This window comes from Lactuca sativa, chromosome 7 (assembly GCF_002870075.4).
Source record: "Lactuca sativa cultivar Salinas chromosome 7, Lsat_Salinas_v11, whole genome shotgun sequence".
NCBI lineage: Eukaryota > Viridiplantae > Streptophyta > Magnoliopsida > Asterales > Asteraceae > Lactuca > Lactuca sativa.
Window position 1 is genome coordinate 95579225 of NC_056629.2, and position 13812 is coordinate 95593036.

A 13812-nucleotide genomic window follows, 5' to 3' on the forward strand; every position below is an offset into this window, starting at 1 on the left:
ATTTCCGCAACTGCTACTTTTGAGCTTAAGGGTTACATCCTTGCTCTACTTAAGGAGATCCCCTTCACCGGCAAAGACCACGAAGATGCTTACAAGCACTTGGATGAAGTTAATGATGTAGTGGATTATTTCAATGTTCCCAAGATGCCTCGAGAAACTCAGCTACTTCGCATTCTTCCGGTTACATTGAAGGGTGCTGCAAAGGATTGGCTCAAGTCACTGCCCCCCGGATCCATCACTACATGGGCCCAGCTGAAAGAAGAGTTCATTGATCAATTCTGCCCACCATCCAAGATATCTAAGCTCAAGAAAGCCATAGCCAACTTTGAACAACAAGCTGGAGAGTCACTATATGAAGCTTGGGAGAGGTACAAGAGCTTGCTAAGGAATTGCCCACATCATGACCTCAATAGTCAACAAGAAGTCTCCATCTTTTATGACGAAGTAAATGTTACAACAAGGCAATTACTTGACTCGCAGGGTCCACTTACGAAGAAGGCAACTCCAGTGATAAAGCAACTAATTGAAGAATTCTCTAAGCATTCTAGAGAATACCATAATCCAAGAAATGATGTGACAAGGGGGTCCACCTATGCAGCGATAGGAGGATGGACAAAATGGATCAAATGATACATGCGATACGGGTGGGTTGTGAGAACTACAATGGGCCTCATCTTACTAGAGACTGCGACTTGGATGAAAATGGCAATAAGAAGGTGCAAGTATGTTACTCAAGTGGGGACCGATATGATGAAAATTGGCGTAAACCAAAGAAAGAGTGGCTCCCTTATGAAGAGTACAAGAAGGCTAAGGAGGAGAAGTACAAGCAAAAAGGAAGAGGTTTTTACCAAAAGGAGGAGCCGGCACAAGAAAGAAAACCAAGTTTGGAAGAGATGCTTACTAAATTTGTAGCTGCTTCAGAAAAGAGACATAGTGATCATCATGTTGCAATCCAAGAAACAAAAACCATGCTTAGAAACCAGCAAGCATCTATCCACAACATTGAAACGCAGCTTGGGCAACTTGCTCAACAAATCAATCAAAGATCACCGGGCGAACTTCCTAGTAAAACTGAAAACAACCCATGAGGCGCACACATAAACATAGTCACAACAAGAAGTGGGAAGATAATTACTCCTCTGGCCCCTATTCAGAATGAAGCACCCAAAGAATTGCAGAAGGAGGATGCAGAAACTCAAGACCAAAATCAAAATTTGCATGGAACAGACCCTACTCGCCGAGTCCAGAATATGGACTCGACGAGTCCACTGCCAAACTCGAAAAATCAGGTTCCTGAAAAGCCCTTTCAGCCTCTAATGCCATATCCAGCCCGAGCTAAGAGAGAAACGCAGGAAGAGGAGTACCAGAAGTTTCTTGACCATATTAAAGCTCTTCAAATCAACATACCCTTCATCGAAGTGGTCGCATAAATGCCAAAATATGCAAAATTCCTTAAGGAGCTTCTCACCAATAGAAGGAAGATGGAGGAAGTGAAAAAGGTAGTTCTTAATGAGAACTGCTCAGCTGCCATGCTAAACAAATTACCAAAAAAGAAGGGTGACCAAGGAAGCTTGACTTTGCCTTGCCAATTTGGTAACTTGGCTACCATTCATGCTTTGGCTGACTTGGGAGCAAGTATGAACCTCATGCCTTACTCATTCTTCAAGAAGCTGGATCTCCCGGAACCAAGGCCAATTCGTATGGTAATTCATTTAGCAAACAAGACAGTCACTTTTCCAAGAGGAATATGTGAAGACTTATTGGTCAAGGTGGACAAGTTTGTATTTCCCGCAGATTTTATAATTCTAGACATGGAGGCCGATCCTCAAGTCCCGATCATCCTTGGAAGACCTTTCTCAACACGGAAAGTGTTATAGTGGACATGAGAGACTCGAAGCTTACTTTACGGGTAGGAGATGATTCAGTCACTTTAGGGGTTGATCAAGCTATGAAGCATGCAAGTAATAGTGATGACATGGCGTTCTCGATTGACATGTTTGATGAATTGATGGAGGAATGCGATAATGAAGATCCAAACAAGTCCACTATCTTTGATGAAGAATTTGATGTTGAAAAAGACTTACTGGAGATCGAGAGGCTACTGGAAGAAGTTGAGTATGAAGAATTAATGAAACACTCTGACAGAGAAACTTGCCGAGTAGGGCCGATCTACTCGCCGAGTCCATGCGAAGAAACGCTTGAATTCGTAAATTCAGCAGCCGACTCACCGAGTCCCTCACATGCACTCGGCGAGTACACCATGCAGAACGGAAAAACAGAGCTCAAAACATTACCAGATCACTTGGAATATGCTTTCCTTGAAGATGGTCATCAAAAGCCAGTAATCATAGCCTCTGACCTCTCCGAATCTGAAAAAGAAGAACTAGTTCAAGTTTTGAAGAAGCGGAAGCGGGCCATAACATGGAGCATTACCGACATCAAGGGAATAAGCCCCTCTTATTGTTCTCACAAGATTAACTTGGAGGAAGGAGCAAAGCCGGTTGTGTAGAACCAAAGAAGATTAAACCCAAACATGCAAGAAGTGGTCAAGAAGGAAGTAGTCAAGCTTTTAGATGCGGGGATCATTTATTCTATTTCCGACAGTCTATGGGTGAGTCCGCTCCAAGTGGTGCCCAAGAAAGGAGGGATGACGGTCATTACCAACGAGAAGAACGAGCTTATTCCAACACGAACGGTAACCGGTTGGAGAGTGTGCATCGATTATCGAAAGCTAAACGATGTCACTCGTAAAGACCATTTCCCCTTACCTTTTATTGATCAAATGTTAGAAAGATTATCATGCCATAGTTATTATTGCTTTTTAGACAGATTTTCGGGATATTTCCAAATACCCATAGACCCAATGGACCAATAAAATACCATTTTTACTTGCCCAAGTGGGACTTTTGCTTATCGACGCATGCCCTTTGGGTTATGCAATGCACCCGCGACATTTCAAAGGTGCATGACAGCTATATTCCACGACATGGTGGAAAAATTCATGGAAGTCTTTATGGATAATTTTTCTGTTTTTAGATCTTCCTTCCATAATTGTCTCACTAATCTTGATTTAATGCTTGCTAGGTGTGAGAAAACCGACTTAGTCCTTAATTTGGAAAAATGTCACTTTATGGTCAAGGAGGGTATAGTTTTAGGCCACAAGGTTTCCAAATTTGGAATTGAAGTGGATCGAGCAAAGATTGACACCATTGCCAAATTACCCCCACCAACTAATGTGAAGGGCGTTAGAAGTTTTCTAGGACATGCGGGTTTTTACCGGGGTTTTATAAAAGATTTTTTCTAAAATAACTAGACCTCTAACACAATTGCTTTTAAAGGACGCACCATTTAATTTTAATAAAGAGTGTTTAGAGGCATTTGAAGTCTTGAAAGAAAAATTGACTAATGCCCCAATCATTGTTGCCCCAAATTGGGATACCATTTGAAATAATGTGTGATGCTAGTGACTTTGCTTTAGGAGCTGTCCTTGGTCAAAGGGTTGATAAGCACTTTCGACCCATTTATTATGCAAGTAAAACTTTAAATCCGACCCAAGAGAATTACACCACTACTGAAAAAGAATTACTAGATGTGGTGTATGCCTTTGCTAAATTTTGCCCTTATTTAGTTTTATCTAAAACAACTATCTTTACTGACCACTCTGCTATCAAGTATTTGTTTGCCAAACAGGATGCCAAGCCAAGATTGATACGTTGGGTTCTACTTCTTCAAGAGTTTGACATCGAGATACGCGATAAGAAGGGAATGGAGAATGTAGCAGTCGACCACTTATCAAGGCTAGAAAACCCGCAACTGCAAGAAGATAAAGTTGGAGATGACTTCCCGGACGAGTACATTATGGTGACCGCGGGAGAAGAGCCATGGTTCGCGGACATAGCTAATTACTTAGCTAGCAAGTACATCCCAAAAGATCTTACCTGCCAACAAAAGAAGAATTTCTTTTCCGAAATAAAATATTACTTTTAGGATGAGCCATACATTTTCCAAAGTTGCGCGTATAGAATCATACGAAGATGTGTGTTCGGGAATGAAAGCCGACAAATTTTGGAGCATTGTCATAGTGGGCCCACAGGTGGACATCATGGAACACATTACACTGCAAAGAAGATCTTTGACATTGGATTTTACTGGCCTACAATTTTTAAAGATGCAGCCCAATTTGTCAAAGAATGTGATGCATGCCAAAGATCGGGAAACATTTCATCCCGAAATCAAATGCCACAACATAGTATTCAAGTGTGCGAAGTATTTGATGTGTGGGGGATCGATTTCATGGGACCATTTCCCATATCAAAAGGCAACAAATACATATTGGTGGTTGTGGATTATGTATCCAAGTGGGCGGAGGCACAAGCTTTACTAACTAATGATGCTCGGGTAGTGGTGCAATTTTTGAAGAAGCTATTTTTGAGATTTGGAGTCCCAAAAGCTCTGATAAGTGACCGAGGCACACATTTTGCCAATGATCAAATAGAGAAGGTGTTAAGGAAATATGGGGTAACCCATAAATTCTCTACATCTTACCATCCACAAACTAGTGGACAAACCGAAGTGACAAATAGAGCCTTAAAGAGAATCTTGGAGAGATCGGTGGGGAGCAATCGGAAAGAGTGGTCGGATAAGCTAGATGATGCACTTTGGGCCTTCCGAACAGCTTTCAAAACACCTATTAGTACTACACCATATAGGTTAGTTTATGGAAAGCAATGTCATTTACCGGTGGAAATCGAGCATAAAGCTTTTTGGGCTTTGAAAATATGCAACTTCAACATGGCGGAGCTCAAGAACAACCGGTTAATGCAAATGAATTCTCTTGAGGAACTTAGAAATGATGACTACACTAGCTCTCTAATTTATAAAGAGAAAACAAGAGTTGGCATGACAAGAGGATCAAGGGTAACAAAGAGTTTCATGAAGGGCAAAAGGTGTTGCTTTTTAATTCAAGACTAAAACTTTTTTCGGGAAAACTCAAGTCAAGATGGGATGGTCCTTTTGTAGTAAAGAAGGTGTTTCCACATGGTGCTATAGAGTTATTATCAAAAGACGGTACCCCTTTCAAGGTTAATGGACATAGAGTAAAAACATATGAAGAAGGAGTCCCAAGAAATAGAGACATAGAAGGGCTGCTTTTGGAGGGAATAGCGGAAACGTAGAACGAAAGGAGTCCAGCTAATGACTCCTTAAAAAGAAGCGCTTCCGGGAGGCAACCCGAGTTTAGAGTTTGCATTTCTTTTCCCTTGGTTTTCCTTTTAATTTCTTAGGATCTGTTTTATTTTCATTCTTCTTCTGAAATCATGTTCAAAATGATAGCTTGAGGGCAAGCAATGCTTAGAGTGTGGGGTGGTAGGTTAAATTAAGTTTTTTTTCCAAACTGTAAGTTTTACTCGCCGAGTATCTGCGAACTACTCGGCGAGTACATGTTTGAAATCCCGAAATATCGCGAATACGCATTTCTACTCGGTGATTAGAAATTTTACACGGGTTGTTTTTAATCTGTAAATAAGGGTTTTTCACTCATTTTATCCATTGCCCTCATACTCGCCGTGCGTATCTCCTTTCAAGCGATTTCTTCAATTTGTGTCAAATCCCCATGTTTCAAGCATAAAGGTATGATTTTTACTCCCAATAGTTGTTAAAGGTTGAAGCTTTATCGATTCTTAGTCCTTATTTTTCCCAAAACTTGGATTTGGGGGTTTTCTCCAATTCTAGGGTTTTGATTTTACTATGAATTAGGAGGTTTTAGTCAAAATTTCTTTTGGATTAGGGATTAATGGACTTAATATAGCAAACCCCTATACAAAATTAGATGTTTTAATTGACCCATATAGGTCCGATTGAAATCTGGTCCCGATGTTCATCCTACTCGCCGAGTAGTTCATGAACTCGGCGAGTAGGGGCCTTTACAAATCTGTTATGTTCAATTTTAATTGTTGGGTGTTGTTTGTTTGTGCTTTCTTAATGTTATTTTGCAGGAACCATGTCCAGAATAGGGCATACTTCACGAGGGGGAAGCCAAGGAGATATCTCGTGGCTTTCTTTTCGCCAAATAACTTCTAAATCCTCACCGACCCGTGCTAAAAACAGATTGGAAGCTTTAAAGTAGAAGGAGATCCACCTCCCTAATGCAATAAACTGAGATTGGTTGGGAAAGATCGGGTTGGAGGAAGAATTGACGCCATATTTGGTAAAAGAATGCAATATGGGGGATTCTACCATCATTTGTGATGGATGGTTACAATTATTCAAGATCCAAGAGCCGGTCTTCACGGAGTTATGTTAGGAATTCTTCTCTACCATCTCATTCCGGAGTGGTAGTGATTATTATAACCCTAATGTTATTTCCTTTTCACTTGGTGGAGAGCTGCGACAATGTAGCATGGCGGAGTTTGCATGGAGGATTGGCATCTATGATCAAAGTGCCATGTTGAATGAAGATTTTGAAGCCTTCTTGGACAAATGCCATAAAGATCTCCCTAAAGAAGTTGTTGCTTCCACCTGGTTGAATACTATTGCCAACCAGGTATACATTCCATTTTCCGCACGGGAAGGACACATCCGTTCACCAATTCATCGTCTCATTCATCGCTTCATCGCCAGCACAATCAATATGAGGAAGGACGATGACAAGGTCCCAACCCTTGACATCCTCTATCTTTGGAGCATCATTACTCTCGATGTCTTCAGCAACCTTCCCTACTGCTTAGCCAAGTATCTTGCGGATGGGGTTGTCAAAGAAAAGGTGACCTCCAAAATTAATGGAGGGATGTTCGTAACGAGGCTCGCAAGATCATTTGGGATCTTGGATTTACAAGAGGCGAGGGCACTAACTGTCATTTCTCCTCCTCCATTCAACACTACACTATATCAGAGGGAAAGTATTGTAGAAAAGTTTGGAGAATCTTATTCTATTCCACATGCAGACAAGACGGTTATCCCCGAGGAGCCCGGATGACGGGTGAGGCAAAGGAGTGAGCAGGTACGAGAAGACCCACCGGTTATTCCGGTGGAGGATGAAAATGACGGGTGGAACCAAGTTGAATATCGAAGATACTTGGATGATATTGGGAGAGGTGTCAATTACAATAATCAATCATTTGAGTATCTTTTCCAAGAAATGAATATCGCCCCGAGACCCGGGCCCGGTTATCCCTATATCATGAATTAGGAGGAAAGGATGCGTAGAGACAATGAAGGAGGAGGTAGTGGTGCTGGAGGAGTGAACATGGAGGAGGAAGATTGAAGAGTGTTTGTTTTATGTTTTTATTTGTTTTTATGGTGTTTGGTTATGGATTATTGTTAAACTTGGATAATTATGTTTTTAGGACTTTTATTTGGTTGCTTTCACTCGTGGTTGCATTTTTTTTTCAGGATTGGAAGGTTAGGATGCATTTAGAAGTCATAAGGGTCAAGGTTCAAGTGAGGAATGTTTTATATGAGAGTGCGGAGTCCTTCCATTAAGGTTGAGTCTGTTAGAGTTGGGAGTAATAGGGTGTGTTATTACTAAAGTAATTGAAGAAGAGTCACTGAAGTGTCCAATTTTATCACCTCAGTCAAGAGTAAACAAGCTGGACAATTTTTCTCAACTCAACGCCTACTCGCCGAGTGCATCCAGACTACTCGGCGAGTACATGGGTATTTACACGACATAACTGAAAATTGGCGATATAATCGCCGAGTACACGATAATACTCATCGAGTTTATCAACATTTTTCGAATTCCAGAGCTGTTTTGGGCACGTATATTGCAGTACTTATCCATTTTTCATGAAGATTCATTACTGGAGGTTTCTAGGAGCTTTGTCCTACATATTTGAGTCATTTGCATGTCTACCACATGAGATTTTGACACCCAAGACATGGATGAGTTGTTCCCATGTCTAAAGTCAATTGAAGATGGAGCTGAAGAGAAGAGATATCAACCTCGCGACTGCTATCCCAGGGGAGTTTGTTCCAATTCTCTCTATATTTCATGTTTTTATTTTTCATGCATGATATGCAATGGGGACATTACATAAAATAAGTGTGGGGTAGGGGGTTGGTTACATCTTAGTAATTTTAGAATCCTAATACCCTAATTTAGGTCTATTTTAAAAAAAAATTGCACTCTTGCATACCAAAAATGTGACTTAGGAATTAACTTAGAAAATTTTGGTAAAAAGTAATTAGGATTCCATGTTAGAATTGTGTTGATGATTGCATGAAAACCCAAATGCTTAGTTGAGCCTATATACGTTATAATGCATTTGTGGCCCCCTTATTCTAGTGAAATCATGGGATAAAAACACGACATTGCTTAGCCCGAAGGATGCAATATGTTTAGCATCGTGTACTTGAAATGTATCCAGGAAAATTATTATCTTTAGCCAATAAAGGTTGAAGTTGAGCGCCCCTGCTTAAGCATGTTGGGTTTTGAGTGAAAAAAAAATGAGTTACATGTTAAAAGAGAGAGAGAGAGAGAGAGAGAGAGAGAGAGAGAGAGAAAGAGAGAGAGAGAATTATAAGCAAAGTTTGAAGAATTTTTGGAGCATTCAAGTATAAAGTATGAAGATCAAAAGTTCTGAAGAAATTCAAAAAGTTGAGGATACTAAAAATCAAACAACAAGGTAGTGAATTCAAAGAAATTAAAGATCAGATGTTAAATAAGTGAAGAATTCCAAAGAGCTCCAATGTGGTATCATAAATTGTAATTGTCTAGATTATGTATGCTTGGGTTGCTCAACCAAAAATACCTTGAGGATAGGAGGTTTTCTGTGGATGGATTCGGAGGGATGCATAAAATGAGCATTGTTCGGGATAAGTGGGTGAATGTTTATGAGGATTATGAATATTTAGAGTACGGGGGTTATTAGGAAAATTTTAGACACAAATGCATGCGTTACGGTCTTGGCATAATGGCTGGGTTGGATTGGAGTTATCTTATGTGGTTCTAATGTGTTAAAATTCAGTTTTGCTTGGGGGCAAGGAAAAGTCAAGTGTGGGGTATTTTGATATTTGCATAATTAGCTATATGTTTAGCATATATTTTTATTCATTTTTAGCTAATTATGTGCATAATGTGGACAAAAGGTACTTAATAATGCTTAAATTGTGTTTTCGGTCCAAAATACATGCTTGGAAGTTAAAAGGAACAAGGAGAAGCAATTAGAGACCAAAGAATGAAGAAAAAGGAAAAACACACACCTACTCGACTAGTCCGCGAAGCAACTCGGCGAGTTCCCGAGAATATTCCCGCAGATAAGTCAAGACTCCTTGCCGTACATGGATTTTACGCGTCTACTCGGCGAGTTGGGTGACCTACTCACCGAGTTTCCCCTGTTTTGTGATAACTATAAATATCAAACCTTTATCTGAATTGGGGACTTTTTCTAGCTTCTAGGAGTTAAACCTGCGATTGAAGAACCCTTTGGAGAGCTGAAGAACCCTAACCTTCGATCTTTTGAGGAATCAAGGCAATTTAGGTTATACTTTCCACTTAATTTTAGGATTTAAGCATGTTTAGCCTAGTTGAATTCGTTTTTGAGCTTGTTTTTACTGTAACCATGAGCTAAATTCGTATTGTTTCTGTTTAGGAAAAACCAAGTTACTCCAATGGTTTAATTATTACTTTTATTGATTGTTTATTGGTGATTTTATTAAATTAAGTTTGTTAAAGAACCTTACGCATTAACCACAATTATTTTCTGTTAATTGGAAGACAATTAAGCTGCATGAACATCTCTTAGTTGTTAACCTCATATGTTTATGTGAACACTTTATCATATGCCTAGGAATAATGAACATGAAACTAGGATTAATTAGAGAATGTGTTGGGTTGAAGATTTGTTTAAGTATTGTGTCATTGGGCTCGGCTATTAGTCCAATTGTTTTGTACTCCGGTTTGGGCCTGTCCAACCGTGAGCCTGTTAGGTTTATTATATAACAATATGCTTGCATGCATATTAGGTTAACGATCTAGAATACAAGATAGAGAATTACGATAGCTTTAATTTTCTTCATCGTTCCTGTAAACCTTTTTAACCCTCTACAGATGATGTTCTTGATCGAGCTCTTCTGAGGGTTGTTTTATAATCATTCGACACGTTTGATTCATTCTTGAGTTACTTATTATTTTTGCGTTCTTGCTGTTTAAATCTTTATTTACCTGTCTAAGATCTAATCGATCTTCAAGATTATCTTTTAATCTCAACAATTGGTAACAGAGCAGGAGGCTGTGTAATCGATACACTTCTTTTCTGTGAAAAAGCTTTCAATTAGGGTTTTCCGCAATTACTGATATTTATTGAGCCGTCATCTCATTATTGACGTATCTTGATATTTATTGTTTTGCCCTAATCTGATTTATTACAAGTCTGATCTTTAAACAGGTTATTCAATCATTATGGACGAGTCGCAATCGAATCCCATTAATATTTCCAATAGCATTGGATCAACCATGAAGATTCCCATCCTATACACCCATGATTATGAAGTCTGGGCGCATCACTTTGAAGACTATGTTATAGGATCTGAGGGTAATGGATACCTCATCTGGGAAGCAATTATTAATGGACCGTTTTCTCACTCTGCAACGTCAAGGATTATTAAAACTCAAAAGGAGTATAATGATCTACTGAAGGATGTTAAAGATATTGCGCAAGATGAAAAGGATAAATTCCAGTGCAATATCATGGCGTTAAGATTAATCAGATTCGCCCTTCAGTCCGACACTTTCAGGTTAGTAAGTTCATGCACGACGGCAAAGGAAGTTTGGGATAGACTTCGTGAACTGTACTCTACAGACAAGGATCTTGAACACTCTATCCAAACCTTACTCTTATCTGAGTTTGGAGAATTCAGGCAAGGAGCCGAAGAAACTGTGACCCAAACGTTCGATCGCTTCAATCATCTTCTCAGCAAGATGATCAAACATGACATCGAAAGGAAGCTTATCGAGTAGAAGGTTACGTTTTTAAATGGTTTAAGATCAGAGTGGAGAGCAGTGGTGTCTACAGTTAAAGCCCATGAGCAGTTTAAATCATATTCTTTGGCGAAACTGGTGGGTATTCTCAAGTCTCAGGAGAAAATTGTGCTGCAGGAAAAGAATGTTGTCTCAAGCCTAGGTTCGCTGGCCCTCTTGTCAAAAAGTAAAGCTGTGATGGAGGACGAATACCTCAACTTGGAAGAGTATGACCTCACGGCTGAGGATTATGCTATGATGGTGTCTAACCCCAAGAGGTTCATTAAGAAGAGATTCCCCAGCAACAAAAACCGAAACTGGCAGGGGAGTTATAGTTCAGAAAAGGTTAAAGATGAACCGAAGGTTGATGAGTCTAAGAAGGAACCGAAGGAAGAGGGTGATTCTGGAGTAAGTTGTTACTACTGTGGAGGGAAAAACCACTATGCTAAGGATTGTGTTCTCAAAAAGATGGCTGAAAAGGATGAGGAAAAGGATGAGGAAGCTTTGCTGCAGAAAAAGCTTGATGAGATGAGGAAGAAGAAATCTACCGCTAACCCTTCCATAAATGCTCTAATTGTGCAGGGTTCGGTTGCTGATGACGAGTTCGGTGGCGTGGAAGTTTGGTCAACCGACTCTGAAGACGATGAAGTGAGGAAGCCTTCTCATGGAAAGGATTGTGTGGCAAAAGAGGAGAGCAGTGGAGGAAGGTGCTTGATGGTGTCCGATGTATCTCAAATGAGGGGATACAACACTGATGGTGGAAGCAATGAACCGAAGGAGCAGCAGGATATGTGCTTTACAGCCAAACCGCTCAGCGTGCAGTTCAACGAACTCGATGAACTGATCAAGAAGGTACAATCGGTTTTTGTTTCATTTAAAGTACCACAATGCTCATATGAAAAAGAACTAAAAAGTGTTAATTCACGAATCTCTCATCTAGATTGTAGTTTAACTCAAACTCGAGTCACCAATTCTAACCTAATTGATCAATTAAGCAGGGTGTCTTCAAAGAGTGAGGAACGGCGCATGTGGATCGAGCTAAAGGAGTCAGAATTAGTTAAAATAAAAGATGAAAACATTTATTTACAAAGAGACAATTTAAAGCTGTTAAAACAGCGAAATGTTTTTTGTTTGATTGCAAAACGTCTTTACACTAATATTACTCAGCTTCACTTGGACTGTGAAATAGGACAAAAGATTCATCGCATGATTTTGCCCTTCCTTGAGTTTAAGGAGGATGAAATTGATGCTGAAGCTTATAATTGCGAGAGTGTGATATCATCTAATGACGTCAATCCGACCTATATGTATGGACTGGACAAAATAGAATCTTTCATTAAATCCAAGGACCATAACGACATGCTTAAAAGCCTTTTGGATGAAAATGATAGACTTAAACTGAGAACCGAAACCATACAAAAATTTGACTCTTTAAACTCCAACTTGAGCTCGGAAAACAAAATTGATGTTGAAAATGCAACTGAGCTTAATGAGGATGACAATGTGAGTGAAATTTCTGTAGAGGACACGGTTGACTGCTCAGAATTTGTGAAAAGCGAACCTGAAAACCACAAGAATCTAATTTCAGAAAATTCAGTGGAGTTCGCTCGATTGTCCCAACAAACGTCCCCAATCTTAGCAGAGAAAGCCGTTGTTTATCAAAAGGTTAGGACCACTCCAAACCAAGTGTACAAGGTCATAGGAGTAACCGAACATCAAACTGCTGAACTCACAGCAATTGTAAACGAAGACAATGCTGATGGCTGCGATGAGTTTTTCTGGTCCGCTTCAATCGATAATGATGATGAAACGGTAGGGTTATCTGAAAGGACCTCATGGAAAAGTAAAGGAAGGTACGTACCAGAACCCTTAAACAAGCCAGATAATTTTGATATGCCAAGTACCAGTGGTACGAAAGACATTCCTCAAGAAAATGGAAGTTCGGCAAAAGAAGACGTTCCCTCTAGTTCCTCAGTTCAAAGTGAACCAGCCAAAGAGAAACTGAAAATGAAAGCCAATATCCATCATCAACCGAAGCAGATGAGGAATCAGAAACGTCAAAGGAACCAGAGATACAGGAAGACTCTCTCTGAAAGGAAACAATTCTGGCAATCCCAGAATGCATATTTCTCACATCAAGACAAGAATCTAAAGTTTGAGAATAACCCTGTTAGAAAGCACGAGAGCCACAACAACGGAAAGCCAAGGTTCGGTTCGGAAAAGAATACCAACCGAAAGAAAAGGTTAGGTTCCGAAATCAAAAGAGATCAAATCTCTAAGGTCCGTCTCACCAATGATCAAAAGCAAAAGGGTCACCTAGAGTCTCCAGACAAGAAGTCATCTAAGCCCTCTTCTTCTCACTCATCTAATTCATCTAATTCTTCTAATTCTTCCAATTCATCTCCATCTCACTCAAAAGTTCATTCTGTTCATTCTCAAAAATCTCATTCGTCAGCTGAACAAAAAGGCAAACAGAATGTTTCAGCATCCAAACCGGAATCTAAACCGAACGTACCTAATCCTAATAAAATCAAAGTTTTTACCATCAAAAAGAAAGATGAAACAACACTAATAAAACGAACATATCTTGTTGACATCTCTCTTCCTATTCCTGTACCTGTGAAAGGCTCACGTGGACCCAAGAAACTTTGGGTTCCTAAATCTGCTTGATTTTTGCAGGTTATAAGTGACGAGCAGTTTGACGAAGAATGGTACATTGATAGTGGCTGCTCGCGTCACATGACAGGGAGGAAAGAAGAGCTCAGGGAATACTGGTCTCTTGCAAATGGTGGCAACGTCAAGTTTGGAAATAACTCCTTCGGCACCATAAAGGGATACGGAATGATTACCAATGG

At 39.9% G+C, this 13812-nt stretch overlaps 1 non-coding gene across 1 annotated transcript; it reads right to left on the reverse strand.

Annotated features, from left to right (window-relative positions):
* Positions 1-300: 300 nt before the first annotated feature.
* On the reverse strand, positions 301-407 carry LOC111887608 (small nucleolar RNA R71). Its single transcript, XR_002848823.1, has one exon. It is a non-coding gene; the product is annotated as a small nucleolar RNA R71 (small nucleolar RNA).
* Between the last annotated feature and the right edge of the window lie 13405 nt (positions 408-13812).